Source organism: Eucyclogobius newberryi, unplaced genomic scaffold (assembly GCF_026437365.1).
Source record: "Eucyclogobius newberryi isolate DKJ021-1_F unplaced genomic scaffold, fEucNew1.0.hap1 SCAF_20, whole genome shotgun sequence".
Classification (NCBI taxonomy): Eukaryota; Metazoa; Chordata; class Actinopteri; order Gobiiformes; family Gobiidae; genus Eucyclogobius; species Eucyclogobius newberryi.
Genome location: NW_027315835.1, coordinates 6922567 through 6929898, shown reverse-complemented (window position 1 = coordinate 6929898; position 7332 = coordinate 6922567). Strand labels below are relative to the sequence as shown.

Below are 7332 nucleotides of genomic sequence, written 5' to 3'. Positions count from 1 at the left end.
GTGGCGACATTAGCATCACAGAGGCTCAGCAGCAGGAGCAGCTTCGACAGAGACAGAAGAGAGAAACTAAAGGTCAAACAAGAACTATCACCATTTTACCTGTCGGACGTTAAACTTTATTCAAACGGAGGCTAACGATGATCAGCTGACGGCTAAACGCTGGGTTCTGAGTTTACAAGAGGTAATTCTGAGTGTTTAAGTGTGAATTTACAAGGCGGAACTCTGAAGATCCGACCTCTGAGGACGACTGGAACGCAGCATTAGAACGTTGGTTGAGTAAATACTTGTTGTGTGGCAGTTGAAGCGTCTTAAATCTCCAACCGCTGTTAGCAAACACGCTTTGCACTGTCAGAGCGTCGCCGGATATGAAGGGGTCGCCCCATGTTCCTCGAGACCTGGGTTATGGTTATGGTTATGGTTATATACTGCGATATTTCATACTGTAAAACTATACATTTATACACAACTGTTGGGGCTGTGGAACCTGAACCAGTAGCCTATGCTAGTATTAGCGTAGCGGGGGATATAGGCACGCACCCACGGATAAACTACTTTCAGTTTGAATTGACGTAGGCCTGTAAAGTTTGTTAATTTGAGACAAAAAAAAGCCCCAGAGATTAACAATAAAAAACTAAAATAGCAAAGAAACAAATTTTATGAGACTGAAAACTGCTGCACATGCTCAGAGTAAACACTTCACCTGGAGGCATCTGTGTGTTTATCAAAGTAAGAGCTTTTGTCGCTAAGCTAATGCTAATGCTAACATACAATAAATGTCATCAATAATGTTCAAATAAAAGCACAAACTGAACTATCCATCCATCCAGCTCAGAGTCAAAAACACTTTATAAACACGGAGGTTTCCCTCGCTCACATATTTACAGGACGTAAAAGTCTGAACCTGCTGCAGTTATTATCAATCTAGAACTCTTTCTGCCACTGCTTTATTTTACTTTATTTGAGACGAATTCAGAGAATGAACGGAACGAGAACTAGACAGGGCCCATGGTGAAAGGGCCCATGGTGGAAAGGGCCCATGGTGAAAGGGCCCATGGCGAAAGGGCCCATGGTGGAAAGGGCCCATGGTGAAAGGGCCCATGGCGAAAGGGCCCATGGTGGAAAGGCCCATGGTGAAAGGGCCCATGGCGAAAGGGCCCATGGTGGAAAGGGCCCATGGTGAAAGGGCCCATGGTGGAAAGGGCCCATGGTGAAAGGGCCCATGGCGAAAGGGCCCATGGTGGAAAGGGCCCATGGTGAAAGGGCCCATGGTGGAAAGGGCCCATGGTGAAAGGGCCCATGGCGAAAGGGCCCATGGTGGAAAGGGCCCATGATGAAAGGGCCCATGGTGGAAAGGCCCATGGTGAAAGGGCCCATGGCGAAAGGGCCCATGGTGGAAAGGGCCCATGGTGAAAGGGCCCATGGTGGAAAGGGCCCATGGTGAAAGGGCCCATGGCGAAAGGGCCCATGGTGGAAAGGGCCCATGATAAAAGGGCCCATGGTGGAAAGGCCCATGGTGAAAGGGCCCATGGCGAAAGGGCCCATGGTGGAAAGGGCCCATGGTGGAAAGGGCCCATGGTGAAAGGGCCCATGGTGAAAGGGCCCATGGCGAAAGGGCCCATGGTGGAAAGGGCCCATGGCGAAAGGGCCCATGGCGAAAGGGCCCATGGTGAAAGGGCCCATGGCGAAAGGGCCCATGGTGGAAAGGGCCCATGGCGAAAGGGCCCATGGTGGAAAGGGCCCATGGTGAAAAGGGCCCATGGTGAAAAGGGCCCATGGTGAAAGGGCCCATGGTGAAAGGGCCCATGGTGGAAAGGCCCATGGTGAAAGGGCCCATGGTGAAAGGGCCCATGGTGGAAAGGGCCCATGATGAAAGGGCCCATGATGAAAAGGTGTTTAGTGACAAATAAACGTATTAATCATTTACACTTTTATTATTTGGTTCAACATTGTCATAAACGACACTATTGATATTGAAACGGCCCAGTCCCTTTTGGTCCAGTTCCAAGTCCAGGCTCTGATCCAAGTCCAGTCCTGGTCCAGATCCAGATCTGGTCAAACAAAGGGGTCTTTCTGTGGAGCGGTGACGTCCGCAGCAGCAGAATGAGCCCCCCCTTCACCCCACCAAGACCTCCAAATGAAAATGTGAAAATGGAAATGAGTCGGGAGAAGAGCGGGGTTCAAAAGGTCAAAAGTTTGAGTTGGGCCGCGTCACCTCGACGTGCGTCAGCGTGAATCGACAAAAGCTTCACAAAGTCGTGCCATTATTCCACCAAAGACGGTGGCAGGACGTTGAACCCGAAACTTAAGTCATGACGCCCGCGGGGGGACGATGACGAGGACGGGGATGAAGGGAATGAGGATGATTTGAGACATCTTATTTTGTTTGTAAGTAAACTAGATCTGGCTCAAAAGTGGCGTGAAGAAAATTAGATATCAACAAACCCTTCAGTACGATCGATCAGAATCTTGTAAAGTCCAAGATTTTACTGTTTGTCGTCTGTCGGAGCTGCTTTAAGTCTCTAGTCCTGGTTTAGTCCTGGACCTGGTTTAGTCCTGGTTTAGACCTGGACCTGGTTTAGTCCTGGACCTGGTTTAGTCCTGGTTTAGACCTGGACCTGGTTTAGTCCTGGTTTAGACCTGGTTAAGTCCTGGTTTAGTCCTGGACCTGGTTTAGTCCTGGACCTGGTTTAGTCCTGTTTTGGTCCTGGTTTAGTCCTGATTTAGTCCTGGTTTAGTCCTGGATTAATCCTGGTTTGGTCCTGGTTTAGTCCTGGTTTAGTCCTGGTTTGGTCCTGGTTTAGTCCTGGTTTAGTCCTGGACCTGGTTTAGTCCTGGTTTAGTCCTGGACCTGGTTTAGTCCTGGTTTGGTCCTGGTTTAGTCCTGGACCTGGTTTGGTCCTGGTTTGGTCCTGGTTTAGTCCTGGTTTAGTCCTGGTTTAGTCCTGGTTTAGTCCTGGTTTGGTCCTGGTTTAGTCCTGGACCTGGTTTGGTCCTGGACCTGGTTTGGTCCTGGTTTAGTCCTGGTTTAGTCCTGGTTTAGTCCTGGTTTGGTCCTGGTTTAGTCCTGGACCTGGTTTGGTCCTGGTTTAGTCCTGGTTTGGTCCTGGTTTAGTCCTGGTTTAGTCCTGGTTTAGTCCTGGTTTAGTCCTGGTTTAGTCCTGGTTTAGTCCTGGTTTGGTCCTGGTTTAGTCCTGGTTTAGTCCTGGTTTAGTCCTGGTTTAGTCCTGGGAGGGAGAAATGGGAGGAAAATGCCTTTGGAGACAACAGCCTTTGTCATCACGATGTCCAAGCGAAATCTATGGATTCAAGTGAATTCAATTAAATATCAAACATATTTTTTGTGCCGAGAGCAAAGACTTTATTGTGGCTCCGCCCCCCAAACAAACACTTAAAGGTTCAACATGCCTCAAACTCCCTCCCCCAGAGTCACAGGCCCCTCCCCCCCAGTCACAGGCCCCTCCCCTCCGTCAGAAATGAGGACAACATCAGATTCTCTTCTCGTTCACCCCATTTCTCCGCTTTTGTTTCTTCTTTCAACAAAGCGATGGAAGGAAACCGAAGCGTCCCGTTCCACTCAAAGAAACAGTCACTCCGCGTTAGACTGAACCAGTGGGTTCGACCCCGTTTGACCCCCGACTGTTGTTGATTGCGACCCTGGAATAAAGAGTTGGACGTGTCGGGCGTGGGAGGTCCGAGTAGAACACGACGATGTGCGGGTGTCATAGACTATAAGCACGTATCAGACACAAAGGGCTTTAGTCGGGAAAATAGTGCCTGGATTATACTTTTTAATGATGAGGTCAAGCTACGCGATTCACAAAAAGACGTTTAGTAATTGTGTGTGTCGCTGTGATACGAGGCGAAAAGTGGCTAGAAGCAACAAAATTGTGACTAAAAGTAACAAATATGTGACTTAAAGCAACAGAAACGTGACTATAAGTAACAAAAACTTGAATAAAAGTGACAAAACATAATTTAAAGCAACAAGAACGTGAGTAAAATGAACAGAAAAGTGAGTAAAAGCAACTAAATTGTGACGAAAAGCCAGATAAACGAGATTAAAACCAGCAAAAACGTGAATAAAAGCAAAAAAACTTCCCTTCAAGCAACAAAAATGAAACTTAAAGCTGCAAAAACGTGTCTTAAAGGAATATAAGAGGATTTTTGGCGCACAATCTGAGTCTCATTTCCTGGTGGCGTGGACAGCTCAGTAGCTCTCCCACATGTCAATCATTCCCTGCGTGCTGCTACACACCTGCAGCCTGGTTCCCATAGCAGCACGTTTCCATGGCTGCACATGTGTGGTCGGTGTGTGTTTAGTGAGTTCCTTCAGTTACAGGACAAACATGACAGAGAGAAAGACTCAGAGCTCAGAAGAGACGAGAGATGATGCGATCGAGCTGATAAACAAAGGCACGTGTAGAGGCGGAGCTTGATGGGAGGCGGCCTCTGGGAAACAACAGTCGCTTGAGTTCTCAAATCGGCAAAAAATCCTCAATTATTCCTTTAAAGCAGTAAAAACATGAATAAAAGGGACAAAAACGTTAAATGTTGGTCGGTTTGAATCTCGTAAAACTGAAGTTGATGAGATGCTTTCGTAGAGCGATGACACATGGGCCTCTTCTTGGTCTCGGATGTCGGTTAGACGCTAACGCTAACGCTAACGCTGGGCGTAGCCACTTGGCCGCTCACATTTTCCTCACTTATTTGTCCAAATCGCTCAAACTCATCGGGCCGCATACGTCCGCCCGCTGGAATGAGCTCAGCGAAAAACGTCGGGGAGAAGTTTAAGTTGTCCCGAGCTGAAGGGAAACGGCTCCATAAAGATCTGGACATGTTCAGTCAAGCTGTGGTCAGTCTGGACACAGCTGTGGTCAGTCTGGACACAGCTGTGGTCACTTACGCAGACGCGAGGAGACCATCAGCTGTGGTGGAACCTTGTACTTTATTGATTTATTTCAGGGACAGTGCATACTAACAAATATTTCTGTGAATGCCAGAATTTGCCAAAAGGCTGTTTTTCATCTGTTGCCATGACAATACAAACACTATTAACATAAGACACATCAATCATCCAGGACACGAGTTTGTGAGCGTGACACGAGTTTGTGGGCGTGACACGAGTTTGTGGGCGTGACACGAGTTTGTGGGCGTGACACGAGTTTGTGGGTGTGACGCGTGTTTGTGGGCGTGACGCGTGTTTGTGGGTGTGACACGAGTTTGTGGGCGTGACACGAGTTTGTGGGTGTGACACGAGTTTGTGGGTGTGACGCGTGTTTGTGGGCGTGACACGAGTTTGTGGGTGTGACGCGTGTTTGTGGGCGTGACGCGTGTTTGTGGGTGTGACACGAGTTTGTGGGCGTGACACGAGTTTGTGGGTGTGACACGAGTTTGTGGGTGTGACGCGTGTTTGTGGGCGTGACACGAGTTTGTGAGCGTGACACGTGTTTGTGGGCGTGACACAAGTGACACGTGTTTGTGGGCGTGACACGTGTTTGTGGGCGTGACACGAGTTTGTGGGCGTGACACGAGTTTGTGGGCGTGACACGAGTTTGTGGGTGTGACGCGTGTTTGTGGGCGTGACGCGTGTTTGTGGGTGTGACACGAGTTTGTGGGCGTGACACGTGTTTGTGAGCGTGACATGTGTTTGTGGGCGTGACACGTGTTTGTGGGCGTGACACGTGTTTGTGGGCGTAACACAAGTGACACGTGTTCGTGACATGTGTTTGTGGGCGTGACACGAGTTTGTGGGCGTGACACGAGTTTGTGGGCGTGACACGAGTTTGTGGGCGTGACACGAGTTTGTGGGTGTGACGCGTGTTTGTGGGCGTGACGCGTGTTTGTGGGCGTGACATGTGTTTGTGGGCGTAACACGAGTTTGTGGGCGTGACACGAGTTTGTGGGTGTGACGCGTGTTTGTGGGCGTGACGCGTGTTTGTGGGCGTGACGCGTGTTTGTGGGCGTGACACGAGTTTGTGGGCGTGACACGAGTTTGTGGGCGTGACACGAGTTTGTGGGTGTGACGCGTGTTTGTGGGCGTGACACGAGTTTGTGGGCGTGACACGTGTTTGTGGGCGTGACACGAGTTTGTGGGCGTGACACGAGTTTGTGAGCGTGACATGTGTTTGTGGGCGTGACACAAGTGACATGTGTTTGTGGGCGTGACACAAGTGACATGTGTTTGTGGGCGTGACACAAGTGACATGTGTTTGTGGGCGTGACACGAGTTTGTGGCCGTGACACGTGTTTGTGGGCGTGACACGTGTTTGTGGGCGTGACACAAGTGACACGTGTTTGTGGGCATGACACGAGTTTGTGGGCGTGACACGAGTTTGTGGGCGTGACACGAGTTTGTGGGTGTGACGCGTGTTTGTGGGCGTGACGCGTGTTTGTGGGCGTGACGCGTGTTTGTGGGTGTGACGCGTGTTTGTGGGCGTGACACGAGTTTGTGGGCGTGACACGAGTTTGTGGGTGTGACGCGTGTTTGTGGGTGTGACACGCCTTTGTGGGTGTGACACGAGTTTGTGGGCGTGACACGTGTTTGTGAGCGTGACACAAGTGACATGTGTTTATGGGCGTGACACGAGTTTGTGGGCGTGACACGTGTTTGTGGGCGTGACACAAGTGACACGTGTTCGTGACATGTGTTTGTGGGCGTGACACAAGCTTGTGGGCGTGACACGAGTTTGTGGGCGTGACACGAGTTTGTGGGCGTGACGCGTGTTTGTGGGCGTGACGCGTGTTTGTGGGCGTGACACGAGTTTGTGGGTGTGACGCGTGTTTGTGGGCGTGACACGTGTTTGTGGGCGTGACACGAGTTTGTGGGCGTGACACGAGTTTGTGGGCGTGACGCGTGTTTGTGGGCGTGACACGTGTTTGTGGGTGTGACACGAGTTTGTGGGCGTGACACGAGTTTGTGGGTGTGACACGAGTTTGTGGGCGTGACACGAGTTTGTGGGCGTGACACGAGTTTGTGGGTGTGACGCGTGTTTGTGGGCGTGACACGAGTTTGTGGGCGTGACACGAGTTTGTGGGCGTGACACGAGTTTGTGGGCGTGACACGAGTTTGTGGGCGTGACACGAGTTTGTGGGTGTGACGCGTGTTTGTGGGCGTGACACGAGTTTGTGGGCGTGACACGTGTTTGTGGGCGTGACACAAGTGACATGTGTTTGTGGGCGTGACACAAGCTTGTGGGGCGTGACACGCCTTTGTGGGTGTGACACGAGTTTGTGGGCGTAACACGAGTTTGTGGGTGTGACGCGTGTTTGTGGGCGTGACATGTGTTTGTGGGCGTGACACGTGTTTGTGGGCGTGACACAAGTGACATGTGT

General features: G+C 50.5%; 1 protein-coding gene across 1 annotated transcript in view; it reads right to left on the bottom strand.

Annotated features, from left to right (window-relative positions):
* Positions 1-7332, bottom strand: part of lhpp (phospholysine phosphohistidine inorganic pyrophosphate phosphatase) — a 420402-nt gene that overhangs the window by 395467 nt on the left and 17603 nt on the right. The gene's annotated exons all lie outside the window — the stretch shown is intronic.